General features: G+C 48.7%; 1 long non-coding RNA gene across 1 annotated transcript; it reads left to right on the plus strand.

The window, feature by feature from the left end:
- The first annotated feature begins 12074 nt into the window (after positions 1–12074).
- Positions 12075–14682, plus strand: LOC123615887 (uncharacterized). The gene is made up of 3 exons (XR_006723698.2): positions 12075–12278; positions 12558–12677; positions 14050–14682. It is a non-coding gene; the product is annotated as an uncharacterized LOC123615887 (long non-coding RNA).
- The last annotated feature ends 4749 nt before the right edge of the window (positions 14683–19431 follow it).

Genomic DNA, 19431 nt, shown 5'->3' on the forward strand with positions numbered 1-19431 from the left:
CACTCAGGTGCATCAATGACCGGGGAGAAAAAAACCAAGCTGATCTTGGAAAAAAAAACAAAACAGATGGAACTTGAGGAAATCAAGGGCCTGACCAGAGAAAATGAGTTTATAAACATGTTTTATGCGACTCAGGAATGAGCCAGACTCACTGACTTAGGAGCGTGCCAAGTTTCACCAGGAAACAGCAGACCTGGTGAGAAGGAGCTGGAACACCGGGAGAGGGAAGTGAGGAGACAAAGTCCTACCTGACGGCGTGTGTATTTATTAATACCTCCCCCCAAAAATGAAGCTAATTCATCCTCGAAATGAGCCTCTTTCTTTCAACCTGGCAGGTTGGACTTATTACCATGTGGTCCACCCCTCTCCCCTTGGCCCACTGCGTGGCCTGTGTGCTATGTAAGAGGTCCTGACTGCAGTGTCGGAAAAGGGAGACGCATGATCAGGTCTGCTCCTCTGGCCTCCGCCCGGCGCACGTCTTCCGGGCCCCGCACACATTATCAGGTGACATCTGCATCAGAAAGCCGGAGGCCAGTTAGTCACTGTGCACGCCCGTTCAGAACCCTGGTTCCAAATGGTCCTGGCTTTGTTCTGGGTCAGAACATTCTCCCTTTGATTGAACACCTTTCTCTCCTACAAATGCCTACACCAGAAGATGTTTCCATGTTGGTATTTCTGCCCTCCCTTCCAAAGTAAAAGAGTCAGGTCACTGCAGGGCCACATGCGTGGGTTGGGTTTTTATCTCCCAGACACTGGGTGTGGTCAGACTTGCCAGGTTACTTCTCAACAGCCCAGGATTAAATAAATAAATAGAATTAAATAATATTTGGATAAAGTCTATGGCTAGAATTCTAAATCAAACAAACAAAAACCTTGTTCCAGAAAGGACCGTGATCGTAAAGAGAGGTATTTCAAGAAAAGTACATTGGCAACCTGGCAGCCTGAGGTAATACAATGAACCAGGAATCCAATCTCAAAGGGCAGTTGCCTCTGAGGGGTATGTTCTACAACCAAACACTTTTGTCATCCGTTCCCATCCCCAAGATAGACAGACACGTGGTATTCTGGAAGGCGTGGAATTCTGGAAGTTTTGGACAAAGCTGTCCTGGATCCATATCCTGAATCTGCTATTTACCAATTGTGTCGTCTTGGGCAAGCTTCTTGAAGATCTTCAGTTTCCATAATTCTGAATCAAGAATAATAATGTCTGCAATTAGCTATAAATGCTAAATCAATGGTCGCTGTGATGATGATGATGATGATGATGTTAATTATTACTATTGTCACGAGTGCATCATTGTTAATGATAAGGCACTCTTTCAAAGAAGAGAAAAGGAAGGTCACAATTGAGATCTTGAGGGAACGGCATGGAAGACAGAATCTGGTCTCGGAATTTGGACTTGCCCCAGGGCACTCTGAGATCTTGGAAACAAATCTCCGGTTCGGAGGAAAGCACAATTCTTAAAGAATGTTAACAAACAGGACTATAACTTCAAAATTTACACACATTAGACCAAAATGCAAAAAGACATAGAAACACCGAGGATATCCCTTAGTCCGTGCTGCCAAAAAATGCTATTATGTATTCACCCAACTGGAGTTCCTTCGAACAAACGGCCACGGAGCATATGGCTACCTTGGGCATTTTTTCATTATCCCAGAGTGTGTCTGCAGTCCCATGTCGCTAAACTCCATCTGTATCTCTGTCAATGGAAGAAATTTCCATCAGGAAATGTCAGCGGGAGTCAGGGGAAAGACCTTTCCAATTTACTGAGATCGAAGGAAGTAACTGCAGGGTTCCCCACTCCTACCTCCCGTTCCCCCAACTCCAGCCAAAAAATGTCCTGTTTTCTTTCCCAAAGATTATCCCATCACTCCTGCGGCCCACTCAGGGGGAGCCTCTTGGGGGTCCTCGGGCATGTGGTTCTGTCCAGGAGGGACAAGCTTGTATTCTGGGTCACCGAGGCCCTTCAACTCCCCCATTGGACGGGAGTAAAGAGCAGAACAGGGGAAAACGGACCTCTGCCTCTCTGGGAAGACTGCACCAAGGGGACGCAAAGAGATGCAGCCCTGGGTGTTTGGTCGATGCTGCTGCTGTCATTCGAATTGCTCCCTCCTGCGCAGCCCCCATCGGGGAGGGGATCGAGGCCGGTTCTGACATCACAGGCAGTGATGACTATACCAGCTGGGTAGGGCGGGGAGCCTCCCCCCGGGGAAGGAGGTGGGGGCAAGGGCATAAGCCACTCTTGAAAGTGAGCCCCCTTCTGTGTGCTTCACAGGCTGACCGTTGAGATTTCAGTCACATATTGAACGGTGTGACCCCATAATTTTAGGCTACTTCCTCTCACATTTTTAACTACAGATTCAACCAACCATCATGTCAAGGCACTAGCTTAAAGTTACGTATTGAATATATGCTACTTTTAGAAAATAAGATCAGGGTGTGGAACTGCCTTTCTTCCTGCTCCCCTCACTCCATAAACACCAAAGAGGGTGAGAGAGAAGGGTGGATTGTATATTGACCTTTCTGTAGATGGTTTCCCTGGATATACATATGCCAATTTATGTGACGTTAAATTTACTTGCATGCAGATGTATATGAAGGATCTACTTCAGACCCCAGTTAACCATGTCAGCATCACAGCACTCCATCTACCTGAGAAACGTGTTGTGGAAAAACTCTTACCATTTCAATAATCCCATTAATAACACAGGCCTCACTTAGGTGGTATTTGCCAAGAGAGTCTCATTGATTAAAATACCTCCAACCAATTATCTTTGGACTGCATAGAACCCATAAGGAAACGAAAACTAATTGCAATTCTCTAAGTCAGACAGAATGCAAAGAAAGATACTCAGGGAAGATTTTGCAAGCTTATCAGTTTGAAAAATATGGCGCCCAGAGACAAATTTATCTAGTCAATGTCAGAGTGTGCAATCCATCAGCCTCCACCAGCAAATGGGTCTGAGTCCCTGCCATGAACGTCCAGCCTGTCAGCTGGGGTTGGGAGCAGGGAGGACAGACAACTGAGAGACAGTCTCTACTCCTGTCCCAGCCTTGACTAACTACCTTCTCACAAACCATCAGAAGTGGCTAGTATAACTAAATTTTTCCATTCTTCAAGAAGACACTACATTCGCACCTCCAACTGGATATCTAGAAGCACCAACCGGAACATTGACTGATTTTTGTCCTGACCCAAAACCTGTGAAACTGCCACCAAAATCTGGTCTGTTTATCCATCCAACTACCTACCCATATGTCTGCATTGTCTATAAGATGATGAGTATAAATGCATTTCATTTTTATTCGTCCACATCCTGCTTCCCTTTTAAGGTCTAGCTCTTATTTCGGAAATAAGTTCTCTTTCCTCTGAACAACCACAGGATCCTCTGCCCTCAGCTTTTGATAGCAAACCCCTTTCCATCATCTGTTACATTCATTTATATTTCTGTCTTTTTTTTAAGTTCTTTTTTTTTTCATTGAAGTGTAGTTGATTTATAATGTTGTGTTAGTTTCTAGTGCACAGCATAGTGATTCAGTTATGTATTCTTTTCCATTATAGGTTATTACAAGATATTGAATATAGTTCCCTGTGCTATACAGTAGGTCCTTCTTGTTTTTCTGTTTTGTATCTAGTAGTTTATCTGTTAAGCCCAAACTCCTAATTAACCCCTCCCACCTTTCCCCTTTGGTAATCATAAGTTTGTTCTCTATGTCTGGGAGTCTCTTTCCGTTTTGTAAATAAGTTCATTTGTATCATTTTTTTTTTTTTTTTTTTTTTTTTTTAGATTTCACCTATAAAATTTCTTTTGGTAGAATATACCATTCCTTGACGATTAAAACCGTAACTATTCCTTCTCTGTATTTCCCTCGCCCCTAATTTGGTTTAACATCTAGACGGCACGCAATAAATGTTGACTGAATAATGAATGAATAAACAACCTTAATTAGATTAAATAAATACAGGGTATCATTTATAATATAGAGAAATCTATGTTTCATTCATGCAGATGGACGTAAGAAGAAGGTATGCTAGGGAAAAGCTGGTCTGGGCGTGAGAGAAAAACAAAAAAAAGGAGCTTGAAGAGAACAGACAGCAAAATCCCAAGCTCTGTTCTATCTACAGCCTTCCCTTCTCCTGAAATTACTTCTTGCCACAATGATATAGGACTCCAACTGCTCTGCGGGATACGCCATCCATCTTCAGGAGCCCACAGTCACAGGAAGAAGGGAAGCAGGAAAAAACAGTTCCTGAGCACACTTCACCATTGGTTCTGGTGCCCAGCCAAGGCCTTCCACCTGCAAAAATCTCCCAACTATCACATTTCGACTGCTCTGGCCGATAACGAAGATGATTGTTTCATCCACTTTGTCAAAGCTGAAGTGAAAAAAGGGCACAGCAAAATGGTGCCGTCGTAAATCACGGGGCCGAGACAGCCAAAGAGGGACAAGATAGCGACTTCATTAAGGGTTATGTATTGTGCCATTAAGTTGGCGGGGGGTCACCTTTCGTGTCACACCCGGCCTCTGTGATGCATTGCCGGCTCTTCTTTCCAATAAAATTAAAGGGAGATGTAAAACTGATTAGGGCCATGTTTGCTTCAGCCCGTGGCAAAGGGAAGGGTCCGGGGAATAATTGATATCAGATTGCAACGGATGCATAATGGCAGTCATTCCTCTTCCCGGTCATTTCGTTGCTGACCTTGCCCATTAAAATAAGCCCAGCTGCCCCAGAGAAAGAGCCACTCCACCTCCCACGGCCCCGCGGCAGCCCCGTCCCCCTGACCACTGGTCCTCGTCCAAACAACGTGACTAGAACTCCTGCGAGCTGGAGTTTATGGGGAGTAGCTGGTTCACATGCGCATCGTGGACCCTCGAGGCCACTGTCAGCATCCGCGTCAACAAATTGACCCCCCAGTGGGCTGAAAACGATGCTACCCCTTCACTGGCTTTTAGATGCTGCCATGGTGGAAGTTAGGTATGGACCTGCTTGGGCTGGGCCTCAGACTCACCAGGCCAGGGTCTCTCTGTGTCTTCCCAGTCACGGCTGAGCTGTGGAAGCTGCTCTAAGCAAAAAGAGGGGCTCTCTTCACCCTCACAATCCCAAACAGTGCCGTTCAACATGCTATGACCTCTACAATTTGGACAACCTCCATGGGGCCAAACTCTACACGTTGTTGAGTCAACAGATAATTATTAGGGGTCTGTTCGACACCAAGCACCAGGTGACACTGAGGTTGGGGTAGGGAGACAGGCCTTCAGGGACTCACAGTCAAGTGGAACTTGCATTGAAATAATCTCAGGAGCTCAAATTGCTGGAATGTTTGCCATGTGCCACCCACCGTTCTAGTCGTTTACCTGCATGAACGCATTAATCTCCATGACAAAAGGGAATGGCTTCTATTACTATCTCCAGTTTATGAAGGAGGAAATGGGAAGACAGATGCTGAGTACCTTTTCCTGGGAAATGAGCAGGGGAACCAGGATCCCAGCTGCCAAGAACCAAACCCAAAGGAAAAGCCTTTATTAGTGGTTTCTGTGTTTTCTCTCTCCCGACCCCTGGCCCCACAACATATTGCTGATATATTTTATCCCACCTTCAAGAAGAAGGGGTATATTTTTATCAAATGGAATCGTGGGGTTTTCCTGTAGGTTAGGTCTGCCAACAAATAAATGGCATTTATATTCCAGTTCATAAACATTTTCTATCACAGGATAGCAGATCCTGCGGCTTTTTCTTCCACTTTACTTCATTTGACGTCTGAAGTTGGTGTTTCATGGTATCTATAGGAAAGTGGGCAAAGCTTATCCAGCCATCCCTCAGGCTTTAGCTCCTGACCTACTATTGGCATCAGGATGATGGCAAGGAGGAGTGAAAAAACACAGGCAGGCAGGGGGAAACAGCTTCGGTCACCGTCGTGCCATTCCCGGTGTTACTGGCTGTGCCTCCGTATTCTCAGCCTAACGGCGGGGAACAGGCAGCCCAATCCTACGATCCTCTTGCCACCGTCTTCAGGAATCACAGCAGTGAAAGGCGCATGCCGACACGCCCGCATTTTCATACTCACTAACATACATGTGACCTCACTGTCATAGCAGCCTCCCCCGGCAGCTGTGAGTGCGAAATGTACCTGTCATATCAGTCAACAGAGGATGCTGTGGTCACCATAATCATCAGCCACTACTGCCACCCTCGGGGGGGGACCGGACGGAACCGAGGATGGAGACAAGCAGGCTGCCACCCCCAGCGGTGTCCCCTGAGAGGACTCAGGACGGGGAAGAACAGGGTACTGGCCCTGGAGAGATGAGCTGCGCATCAAAGGAACGATTTCAGTGAGCCCAGACTCCTGCATCTTCCCATGCGTTGAGAAGCGCTGAATTCCTTAACTTGAGATGTCTGCTTTTCTTTAATTAACAATAATCTTTTGATGTTCCCACTACCTGGTCTTTGTTGCAAAAGCTCCTATATATCCTGGCTCCTCCCCTGCCTCTGCAGAGTGGTCCCTCAGAGAGATCTGAGAGGCTGTCTCTCGGGCTTGAAGTCCTTAGAAAAGTCCACCGAATAAAACATAACTCTTAACTTTTAGGTTGTGCATTTTTTTTAAGTCAACACAGGGAAAGGAGGTCTATTTTTTCCAGACTCACTTACTAGAATTTTGCAAGCTGAATCTGTCTGTCTATCTGTCTGTCTGTCTTTGTCCCATCACTTCATGGCTCTGAGGGAACCCAGGGATGGCAACCACCCTGAGGGGAACGGTTGTAAATGACAAACCACAGACCCTCTGCCAAAAGGACAGAAATGGACTAAGTTCAACCAAGCTGTTTCCACCGACCACATGGAGCCATGATCCCACAGCCCAGGAAAGAGTCAAAGGCTGCGGATGGATGAAGACAGGGCAGTGTCCCTTTCCCGCTTGGTGAGTCACGCAATATGGCAGGAGAGGCCCGGCCACCCACCTGTAAAATGCAGATGAAAGATAAACCCAGAGCGAGTGGAGGCCCTGCTGTGGTCTTACCCCTCCCAGCCCTCACCTGCCTGCTCCCACATTGGACTCAGGGCCCCGCACTGGCCACCTCAACCGCTCTCCTGATGGTGAGGCCAGCTGCAGGGCCGCAGGAGTGGGACACCCCAGGATCGGCCATGTCCCAGGGCCCCCAGGTTTTCCCCACCACAAGATGACGAGAGGAAACATTCTTCTTTGCCTCCACCGCTCCAGGAAATAATTTTTCATTTCTATGGCCCGTTACAGCTTTCACAGACTTTCACAACCACAAAAGACCTGTGACCCCTACAACACTTTGCAGAGGTGAGTGTTAAAACCTCCACTTTCCAGACAAGGAGACCAGGCTCAGAGATGTCCCAGAGGCCGCTTAGCGCAGAGATCATAGAGGTGGCCTGGAGGGATGGACCGGCTGCTTCCACGGGAAAGGAATGTCCATTGCTCCCCAGGACAGGAGGCAAATTTGCCTAAAGGTACACTCACATCACACCAGCCTCTGGGCCACTCAGGGCTGCTTTCTCCTAAGTGGCCAATGAAGCAGCCGGGAGCCTCTGCCTCCTGTTCCTGCCCCACACACACCTTCAATGTTCTCAGGACACTGGGACCTGGCCTCCCTTCCCTCTGTCCAGGCTGCCAGCCCCCACCTTGGGCTGGATGGGTGCCGAGGCAGCCCAGACTAGTAAAGCTCATGGCCAGAGCCCCCATGGCCCCCATGGCCGGCACTGTCCCTTAGAGGAAGTAAGATCAGTGGGAGACGTTCAGGATTAACATCCTCATTAAAGGCGTATCAGCTCCCCGACCTTCAGTCTGCTCCTGCAGCTAGCATATCAGGCTCACTGCCTCGCTGTTCCCGGAGAAGAGATGCTCAAAGCGGGAGGGGGAGTGTGCTCTGGCCTCCTCCCCTTTCTGTTCCCCGTCCCTCTACTCTGGTCCAATTTGTATCTATGTGAACAAAGAGTGGTCTCATTAAAATAAATAAATAAATAAATAAAAGGTTTAGGAAAGAAACCTAAAATTGGAGGAGCCATCTGAACAAAACAGTTGGGAACCTCATGGTGAGCAATGTTTTAAAGGATAACAAACTTTTATTATTCAGTCAACAAACACAAGCTTTAACTCCTATCAGTGTGCTAGGCTGGAGGAAATGTAAAGGTGAACAAGATGCTTCTCTTGCCCAGAAAGAGTCCTCCCCAGGGTCCCTTAACACCTGCCAGGAGACAGTTACTGCATCTCGGTCCTGAGCAGCCCCTGCTCCGTGCCTAACCCGGAGGGCTGGGGCCAGAAAGAATGCAGGAAAACACTCTGGAATCGTGTTGCAGCCTTTCTCATGCGTGTCCCTCAAACCCCTGGAAACTGCTCAAGAGGGCCTTCTCCTATGTCCTTATTTAATTTCTCTAAAATGATTATGATCCATGAGGCCCAAGAGCTGTAGCTGACTCGGGGCGTCACCTGGCCCGGCCATGGGCTGCCCACCCATCACCCAGCTGTTTCTCCTCAGCGCTTGACTCCCGTCGAGGGTTTCAGACGATGTTCTGAGTCACCCTAAGATTCCATCGAGGCTCACCAACATCTCTGGTGGGGATGGGAGGAGGCCGAATGGTGGGCTTCTAACCTTCCGGACACCCACACCCCACTCTGCCCAGACAGGCCAGCCCCACTTATCTCTGTCCGTCATACTGGGTGAACTGTGGGTTGTACCGGAGAAGGGGGTTTCCCTGGTGAAAGAGAAACAACTTTGAGACCCAGCGAGGAGGTTATCTGAGGGGCTTTCCAGCCCCAGTTCTTTGTGACAAGTGATTATTTTCTGTGACTGAACGTGAGTTTATGAATGCCCCGCGAGAGTCTCCCCAAACTTCCATTACCTCCTTCCTGGGGGAGTGGTTTAAGGAAAAGAGCAGAGCCCAGCCTCCCAGTCTCCCATCCCCAGATCACTGTTCACCCATCAACAAACGCTGAGGGAGGGGCTGCCGTGGGCCAAGCTACAGGGGCAGCTTCCCTTCGAGTCAGGTTTTGCAGAACCTGGAACTTAACGCCGTGGACTTTGGGTCAGACTGACCTGGGCTCCAGCCCTAGCTTGTTATCTGTGTAACCACGGGAGGTGGCCTACTCTTTCCAAATCTCAGTGTCCTTATCTGTAAAAATAACGTCGTAAAGATGAAATGAGAACATTGTTCAAAGTACACAGCGTAGCCGGCTTGAAAACACTTCACTCAGTAAGTGCTCAAAAAAGGTCAGTGATGATTACTTTTAGGTTAAATCACTCACTGTATCTCACCGGAACTAGCTCAGCTCCCTTTAAACTAGTCTCTCAGACTCCAGTATCACCCCTCCACTCCATCTGTTACCGAAGGATTTTGTTTCATCCTCTGATTTCTTATTCATGCTTCAAGATGCAATTCAAATGCCATCTCCCCTGTTAAGGCTTTCTTTTTTTTTTTAACATTTTTTATTGATTTATAATCATTTTACAACGTTGTGTCAAATTCCAGTGTTCAGCACAATTTTTCAGTTATTCATGGACATATACACACAAGGCCTTTTTAACTCTCAGAAACAAAAAGAAGCTTCCATACCCCCAGGGCACACTTCTGTTTTCCTGTTACAGCACTTAATGTATTGTATGCATTCATTTATTCAACAGATGTTTGTGACTACCAGATGCCAACACTGGTCTAGGCCCTGCGGACGCATCCAGGACGTACAATCAGTTGCTTGTATGTGTGAGACTCTCTAATCCCCCAGCCTCATCCAGGGAATCCGGGGCTGCAGGATGACGCTCTTATAATCTGTCCGTGGCATCACTCCGGCCCCCCCCCGCTCTCTGTTATCTGGATCTGCCACAAGGAACTAAGGCCAAAGGGGTGTGCAGAGAAGAGGAAAGAAAACATAGTTGTATTATAGACGTTAATCAAACGTTCAAACTTGAGAATTCAGTGCCCTGCTAGAGGTTTGCGGAGACCTGCGGAAACCCTAAGAGGACGTCAGGAATGCACACCTGGGCCCGCGGCCCTTCCAGACACTCGCTCAGGCTCCGGACAAGCCCCCGGGAGCAGCTGCAGCTCCAGACATTTCCAAGAGGATGTTAGCAAGGACTGGTGTTTCTGCTCAAGCACCCTCACCTTGGAGCATCTGGAGAAGGTGCCATGGGAACTAGCGTTGGGGGGGGCGGGGAGTGCAACAGGAGAGGGGAAGGAGCAGAGACAGGCCCCCAGCCCTCTCCCCTCCCTGGGGAGGCATTTAAGGCAGAGCCAGGAAACAAATAAGAAGGGAAGGTGGTAAGTGGCTGAAATGTTAAAATCCCAGAATCACAGTGTCGGCGTGACACCGTCAGGAAGCGGTGGTTAAAGGCAGAGGAGTAGGTACAGTGTCCATCTGTCCATCTGTCCATCCTTCCATCCGAATCACAGGGCTGGTGCGGCTCCCAGGTCAAAGGCCAGGTCTTTCAGAGGGCTGCAGTCAATGGGAAGGGTGTATGTGCACGTATGTGTCCGTGTATGTGTGTGTGTACATGTCTGTTTGTGTGTATGTGCGTATGGCTGAGTGTATGCTTATGTGTGTGTTTGTGTGTGTGTTTGTGTATGTGTTTGTGTGTGTTTACGTGTGTATCTGTGTGTGTGCTGTGCACACCCACACATCCGTGCAGTCAGGGAGCATTGTTTCAGGTTTGCTGTGTCCAGCGTCCTTGTTTAGCTGAATAACACCTGACAGGAAGTCCGGAAGAGCCCAGAACAGGCAGATGCGTAGACAAAACACTGCCAAGGGTGTCCTGAAGCAGAGCAAACCCAGAACCCCCAGGGCAGCTCAGCTTGGCCCACAGAGAGATTTCTTAGAAAGGCAGCCATCAGTGTGACACGGCGGAGCCGCTGTGCTCGGGCAGAGTACTGGGCGGGGAGCTCAGTACCAACAGCTTCTACAGAGAAGCGTGGCTCAGCAGAAGACTCTGGCGGGGCTCTTTGGATCAAAGATTACATCCGTCCCTTCCACCCAGCATGGTGCCACGTGCTGAGGCCCTGCTCTATAGACGAGCTGGAAGGATGGATGGATGGATGGATGGGCTCAGAGACGATGTTTCAGGAAGAAACATGGGGACTGTGTAAGGAGGTGGAGAAGAGGAAGAGGAAGACCACTGAGCGTGCCGAAGTCAAAGAGATGGCCGGTCACCGCCACTCATTCATCTGCAGACCCCAGGAGAGCTACTGGGCCGTGAGACAGGCCTGTCTTGGGGGAGCAGAGCGACAATCGGTACCCAGGTGGTGGCGAACACAAAACAAGGGCAGAGCAGAGAAAGTGCTGGCAACGGGACCCGGGAAAGGACTAGCCCAGGACTGAACCCGAGCGTCAACAGGAAAGTCCCCCCACCTGTGAGGATGCTTTCATTCCAGACTCAGGCAGCAGGACACGGCGGCCCAAGGAGGCCAGCCTCCCAGCAGCCAGCGAGAAGCGAGGGCACCCCTGACCCCACCAGCCGCCTCTCCCTCCCCTCCCCTTGCCCGCCCGCCCTGTGGACTCGGAGAGCTGGGCACTGATCTGATCGTGGAAGGATTTTCCTTAATGTCTTTATACAGACGAGTTAATGTAAAGGCTCTCCAACATAAGCGTGATTTTCCTGTGCTTTCTCCCTGACCTTGGCATTTTCTTTCTCCATCCCGGGCTCGACGCTGTCCTGTGGCCAGGTCTGCCTCTCATTTGTCAATGTTTTTATTGAATTTTCAAATGCCAGTAGTACACATAAATCAATGGTTTTCTTCTCCCTGCTGGCATATCCCTGCCACATGTGGTCATTCATTTTTTTAATAAGTCCTCCTCTCCTTTCACCCATTTATAAAAATGCATCTCGTTCCCCCACCACCGTCCATCACGCAGGGAGCTGGGCTATTTGTTGCCTCTGAGTGCCTATTCATCAACGTTTTCAAAAGCAAAATCACTCTTCGCCTCCCGCTCTTATTGTGCCATCAATCTTGACCAGGGGATCGATAAACTTCGCTTTTGCAATTTTTCTCCCCCACCCTCCTGAGCGGACTCTCTCCAAAGTGCAGTCTTTTTATTTACATTTTTAACTGATCGTCAGCAGAGGGGGGACGGCGGTGTCAGGAAGCGAAGGGCTTTCATTTGCTCCCGAGGCAGCAATAACCATCCGTGCCTCGGTCATTTAACACGGTAACCCAGCGAAATTGATACTCAACTCTTCCCTGCCCGGGGTCCACCCGCGTAAATCATCACCTGAGGAAACAAAAGCCCTGCCTGAGCCACGTGTCTGGCCAGCAGGCAGGCAGGTAAGGAGATGGCCGGAGGGACTCACCCATCCAAGGCTCGCTGGGGAAGAGGCACACTGGGGTCCAGGAATTTTTTTTTTTTTTTTGCATTGTTTTAGATGTTTTAAGGGAAAAGTTAAAGGAAAGAATCTAAAGGGTTGGGGAAAGGACAGAGTTTTAAATGGGCAGACGTATAAGACCAGGCTGGCCAAAGGGTCTCCACTGGCCGATTAGATCTTCTCCAGGCTTGTGGAGGCACCAAGTTCACAGGGCTCTTGCCTGCTCTATTCCCTCTTGCAGAGAAATGGAGCGATGCTTGAACCTCAAAGCTGCATGGAGGCCAGTGAGCTGCTTAGGAAGTCAGAGGGGACTTTTTATCCTGCCCTAAAAAGACTTCTTCAAGGCTTAATTAAAACACAGGTATAACTTAATCACTATGCTGTACACCAGAAACTAATACAACATTGTAAATCAACTATAGACTTCAATTAAAAAAATTTTTTTAAAAATGCAAAAAAAAAAAAAACCCATCCACAGTTAAGATAAAGAGAATTAGGCAACTTAACATTGGGTGGGGATGAAACGGTATTGTCCATCTTGCTTTGGTTTTTCCATTACTATATAAATTATGGGTCTACCTCAGGGCTTCCCAGGTAGAGTGGCTGATTAACCCTGGAGGGGAACTTGCAAGGTGACCACAAGGGCCTGTAAAGTGTGAATCGTGCCCTCCCTCCACAACTTCTCGCTCTCAGCCTAATTAAGAACAGCCCAGGCTAAGGGAAGTTGGGGGAAAGAATTTCTACTGTTCACCCCTGCTCTGCTTCAGGTACTTTTCATACACTACCAAGCGGATGCTGAGAACAGCTTGCCAGGTACGTTCTGTGTCCATATTTCAAGGATGGTTCAATGGCTGTGTAGAGATTTGGCTACTTGCCCGAGCTGGAAAATTTACACACATAGCTCTTTGACTCTAAACCCAGGCTTTTGTAATACGCAATACTAATCCGAGAGTTCAAAGAGTCATCTGACTTGGATGGGGGGAACTCCGAGGGGGTTCTCTGAGAATCATGTGGTGCATCTGATCACAGGGTGATTGACAAAGAAGCTCAGGGTCCCAGTGGAAGGGAAGCAGTCCCAGGGGTCTGGTGTCTCGGATTCTGTAGGGCTGCTGGAGAGAGCAATGCACTGGATGACAGAGGCTGAACCCAAAGTGGAGACAGGGGTGACCATTCCTCTTGGGGAAGACCCTTCCCTCAGCTCTAAAACTAAGGAGTTGGACTCAAGATCCAAGATCTTTTTCAGATGGAAAATTTCTATAAGCCCTTTAGTGTTTTCACTGGAATTTTCAGTGCAGGACAGTAGCCTGGAAGATGCAGAGTGACCAAAGTGTGGCATCAGTAGAAATGAAGTCCTGACTGTCCTCAGCTCTGTGGGGACCCCAGGGGCACAGGCTCAAAGAGAGTTTGCAGTGGACACCTGGCAAATGTGCTGACTTCTCTCCATAATCTCCTCTGCTTTAAGAGGGAAGTAGTAATATTAGATGAAGACAGATTTGGGGGCTACAGATTTGAGGATTCAGAGTTTGGGATTTCATGGAGAAGTAAAAGTTTAACATAAAAATATGAAACAAAATCTTCTGCACCTAACAGAGTATGGTCAACATTTTGTTTGGCAAAATTCGAGCAATGAAATGTTATCTTTGACTGGCACCACTGTATCACAAAAAAAGACATTTTAACTCCCCAAAGTTTAAAAAGGATGTAACTCACTGTGGACAATCTCTAATCCACAGGCTTTGGAGCCACAGGGACAGCCTACCCACCTATCAGTCTAAAAAGGACATACCATCTCCAGGAGAGACAGCATGGTTCTAACCACATCGACGACCCGTCTATGAGCCCCGCCTACACATAGTGCACAGCTCAGGAACTGTGTAAAAGGGAAGAGCAAATCTGACTCCATATTAGATCTGCTTCTTTAACCTCTGTATTTAATTGCTTGTCAGTCACTAAAAGGATGCTGCCTATAAGCTTAAATTATATACAGTGGCCCATCTCTGGGAACCCTGCCTCCCATGTGATGAGCATTAAGCTAAAACACCTTTGTTTAGCTCACAGGAAACATCCTAACCAGACCTACCTGTGAATGAATGCAGAGAGGAAGAAATGAACACATCCCTTCCAGAGGCTGACCAGAACCAGGAAATGTTTGACTTTCCTCCCTCTCCTTTTAGTATAAGGAAGCCTGAATGCTAACTCAAGCAAGATGGTTCTTTGGGACACCAAGCCACCATCTTCTTGGTCTGCTGGCTTTCCAGATAAAGTTGCTATTCCTTGCCCCAACAACTCGTCTCTCAATTTACTGGCCTGTCGTGCAGTGAGCAGTATGAGCTTGGACTCAGTAACAATTAAGCATGTATGCATTGTCCTGAGTTACTTTTTTTTCTACAGTTATATACATAAATCTCTGTTTCTTCAATGAGACTATACCTTCCTTAAATACTGGGACTGTGTCTTACCTTGTTTTTTTTTTTTAAATCCACCAAGTAGAATGAATCTCATTATTTTGGTTGTGCCTCCCTGAGATGTGAGGGTGAGCTCATTTACATGGTTCAGCCGAGACAGATGGTGAGAGTAGGCTGGGGTGGAAGTGATATGTTCTCTGGGTGACGTCAGTCGAACCCCCGGGAGGCACAGGCAGCCGGACCCAGAGCACCGGGCATGGCCCCGGGCATTCCGCTCAGCCATCTCCCGGTCCCTCTGGAGCCCACAGCTGCCGCAGGTCTAGACACAGCTGGCGGGGAGCCGAGGGCCCTGGAGAAAACAGAGGATCTGAGCAGGGCCTCCTGGAAACACCACCGCCTGTCCCTTGCTCACCTCGTGAGAGTGACATAACAATAAACAAGGCTTTCAATCAATTAACATGGGCTCCAAAGTGGCTGAGCTTAGCGAGCAGAGCGGACGATGCTGGCTTGGCCGATGCGGGCTGTGCTAAGTTAAGGCCAGGAGAGGCCCGGCGCAAATGCACAACTTTGCCTGAAAGCGCTCCAAGCCGTCAATCTCAGGGCTGCTCCAGCCCTGGGCACCAGGCTTATGTAACTTCAACTGTTTTGCTAACAGGCCAGAAATAAACAATGAGTGACTGGTCATTTTTAAAAGCCAGCTCCCCTGCAAGGGGAGAAGAAAGGAGCCAAGGGACCAAGGGAGGAAGTGTCTGCCAGGGTAATAAATACAAACTGAAATCTCCAACATTTTGTGGTTTGACACTTAATTGATTAACTCATTTGAGGCAACAAGTTTTAGTGTTCCCACAGATTAGCATAGAAGGGGTAATTAGAGCGAAGGCTTCCATCTCTGAAGAGGGCCAGACCCGCAGGAAAGCCCACGTACTACCACCGACAGCTACAAAAGGGTTTTTTGGGCTACGTCCCTTTTCGGCTCTGAGTGCTGGGATTGCTCTGGAAAGGTCACTGGGTGTCTTATCAGCACAGACAAAATCCCTTGCCTGTAATGTATGTGTTTATTCTCAAATTAAATATATTAATGTATTATTTGTTCTTAAAATGTCACGGAATAGATAGTGAGCTTAGCTCTCCTGGCAGACCTTTGAAGCTTAAAGAGTAATGTAATAATAGTACATTAATCTGCAGGCCTTTCCGTCACCTCCCTGCGGAGGCCTCGGACTCTGATACCCACTCCTCGACGCTGAGTCTGCTGCACACGAGCCTGAGCCAGTCTGTTCCTCTAACAATGGGAGGCTAGATGGAGGGGGCTCGGCTGAAGCTGGAAAGGCCTGGCCCCTCTATTATTTAGGTGGAATAATCCAACTATGGACTTGAAAACCGGCAATGGCCTACAGACCCCAGGGTGAAAAAGAATTTCAGGGAAATCGGAGAGGGAGCTTAAAAGCAAAGAAACTCAATTTTTCTGCCAAGCTCCTTGGGCCACATCTTCATAAGCACTGGTATCTCTGGGCCTGTCTGAATGGGCCGTGCGATCCTCGCCTAGGGGTCCGGGGGTCGCCCCAGGGGGAATAAATGCAACCACGGTCAATGCAAGTACACACAATGCCTTGGGGTGGGGGCGGGGAGGCTTTGAGGCAAGGATGCTGTGAGCTGCCCAGTGCCGGGAGCTGTGGGTGGGAGGGAGGACACCCAGAAGGCCTCTCAACCCCACCACGCCTGCATCTGCTCCAGCAAAATATAACAACGGCTGGTTAGGTATTATTATTATTGAAGGAATTTGACTTCCATCCCTGGTCCATTCTGCTCCTCTTGGTTCTGGTGTTTGTGGGCCCACATCTGTCAGATGCTGGACTGGGTTCTAGCTGTAACTCAGTCACTCCTGGAATCCTAGCTTGATCGCTCCCTTCGTGTAACTGCCTCCAGCCCTGACCTCGGACCCCCTGCCTGTGTTTCGTGCGTGATCCAGGCTGGATGCTAACCCACTCCTTTCCTCTGCTGGGTTAACTGTTGGCGTCTCTATAGTAGATATGAGAATTACAGACAGGGCTCGCTGGAAACTCTCTGAGGACAATGTGTTTATTAGGGGGTGGTCTCCGGAGACACGGAGGGGAAAACTGATCTGGAACGGAGCTTTGGATCTTGGATGGCCCTCGAGACTTGTCCCACACTGAGGCAGGGAGCCAGGCCTTTGTCTCTCCGCACGAGCCAACCGTTGGCCATCCCTGCAGAGAAGGCGTCACCCTGAGCGAGGCCATTCCCTGCTGCCCGGGGCCATGCTCTGTGACCACACAGCTGTGAACTGTCCCCACCAATGCTCCCAGCCCCGAGACATGGATGCATGGGTCCTGAAGAAGGGCTCTTCCTGGGGGAAGCTTCGCGGTATTCGCCATGGGTGGCAATCCTGCTGGGTCCCTCTGGACTCCAGTTTCACCCGTTCCTAAGAAGTGAACATACTTTCCAGTCTAACCAGCTGTTTCAGCCCTCTGCTGCCCTCTAGTGGCTATTGATCCAACTACCCTGACCAGAAAGGCCCGTGTGGGTCCACATTGACTAATGAGTCAGATCAGTTGGTGACACCAAGCTATCCTTACAAGAAAGTTGGCATTAACAAGATGCTAAAATGTCGCTAGCACTGAATAGAGCCTTCTCTCCCCTCGTTTTTTTTATTCTATCCTGTCTTCCACTAGGTCTTTACTTGCTTCAGTCTTGAAAGCTTCGGGTCTTTTAAGACATTTCTGATTAAATTAAAATACCTTTGGGATTTTACGTTGGCAACATCACTCATGATTAAATAACTACAGTAGTATTTGTTGAGGGAAAGATCCTCCAGGGAATACAGTGTGAGCCACGAGAGCAGAAGGGATCGAATATAGACATTTGCCACTTCACTGTCACCAAGAGCTGCCCAAAGTCAATTGGAAGACAAGGCTCGCTTTGCAAACCACAGGGAATGAAGTTCCTCCAGGTGGAAAGGGCCCAAGGTTTGGAGTGACTGGCTCTGGCTTCAAGTCCCAACCTAGCCACTGACTGTGGTACTGATTGACTCATTCATCTAAGGATCAGTTTCTCCTTCTGTAACATGTGATGATACGTACCCTACAAGCTGCCTGCAAGACATTCAGTTAGGTCCCTGCATCAAAGCGCTTTGCAAATCACTGTGTCCTCCAGGAGCCAGCTACTAGCAGAGGCCCGTTTTAAAGCATTTTCTGATGAAGCCCACAGGGGGCCACACCTGCTGAGAACTATGGCTCACAACCTGTCACTCCAACTGTTCTCAAAGCCCGTAAGTTCCTCCAGCAAGGAAAATGATTTTTTTTTTCTTACAGCCGTGACTAAAATACCTGAAGAAGAGTCAGGTATGAAGACAATGGAGGGGAAAGATACAAACTTTACCAAGAACTTTACTCTACACTTGTATATTCACAAAGTTACCTCCTGGTGGGGAGGCCAGAGGCAGGAAGAGGCCATCTGGGGAAGGTGGGGTGTCTTACCAGGCTCCCAGCAGGGCCCAGAAGGGTGTCTGTGGGAACGGGGACTGGCACTCCAAGTTGGAAAGGCCCAGGCTCCTCCCCGGCTTGTGCTTCCCAAATGAAAGTGATTTACTTTGATTGTATTACGAACGCGGAAGGGATTTCCACAACAGAACTGAATCATCAGGCTGATGAAACATACTGAGAAAATGTTTTCAATCGATATGGGATTCAAGGCGGGTGAAGGCAGCCGGGAAGTGAGGTCCTGGGGACTGGGTGTCTGGAATAGAGTCGTTGTTCAGAGATCACAAGAGTGAACTGAAGTCACAGTGGCATTGCACCTCTCCAGCAGAGACACGAGGACAGGGGAATGTCTTAGGTGCAACAGGTAGTAGAAAGATGAAGGAAAGACTAAATGTGAATATTCGCCAACACCCAGGTCCACTCTACTGCCATGATGGTTCGTAGAATTCCCAAATATGAGCAGTCCCGGGGGAGGAGCAGACACTGGAAACAATATTATTCATCGAGAGACAAGAATCCACTTTCACTGAATTCCCACGCATCGTGGAGTCAGGCTCTGGGGTTTGCCTTCCAAGCTGTCTCCAAGATTTTAATTTTCTTTTTCAACCAATGGGCAGTCACATGGGAACACATCAACTATTTTAAGATGCTCTTTTAATAGATGATTTCCTTTCTGAGGCAGACAGCGAGGGGACCATATTGGAATGGCAGTGCCTTCCCCTCTACAGCAGTGACCAGATCTGTTTCTAAAAGGTCTGGAGAGTGTTTGCCATGTCCCCCCCACCTCCCCTCCACAGCTCGGGGTAGGGGACTCCAGGAGGCCGAATCAAATCCCAGAATGGGTGGGCCAACCAGAGAGCAGAGCTGATTAAAAACAGAGCGACCAGGGCAGCATCAGAGGGGAAAAGATGATAACGTTGTCTTTTTCCCTTTAGCGGGCCCTTCTGAACCTGGATTCTGCATAGAATAGAGACTCCAGAGTAATCTAAACCGAGGGCTCTCATCCAAGTCCCCTCGCCAGGCCGTCCAAGCCTGAAAAAGAACCTTCCAGACACAACCAAGATGGCAGGCCTGCAGTGAGCCGGGTGCAAGTCTGCGTCATGGCAGAGGGCAGGGCGGGAGAGATGGCCTTCCCCCCTCACCCTTGTTCGTGGGCCCATAAAGGTCAGAGAGAAAACAGGCTGAAATCCTTTCCTCCTGTTCCTGTAATGGTATT

The sequence above is a fragment of the Camelus bactrianus genome, chromosome 26 (genome assembly GCF_048773025.1).
Source record: "Camelus bactrianus isolate YW-2024 breed Bactrian camel chromosome 26, ASM4877302v1, whole genome shotgun sequence".
NCBI lineage: Eukaryota > Metazoa > Chordata > Mammalia > Artiodactyla > Camelidae > Camelus > Camelus bactrianus.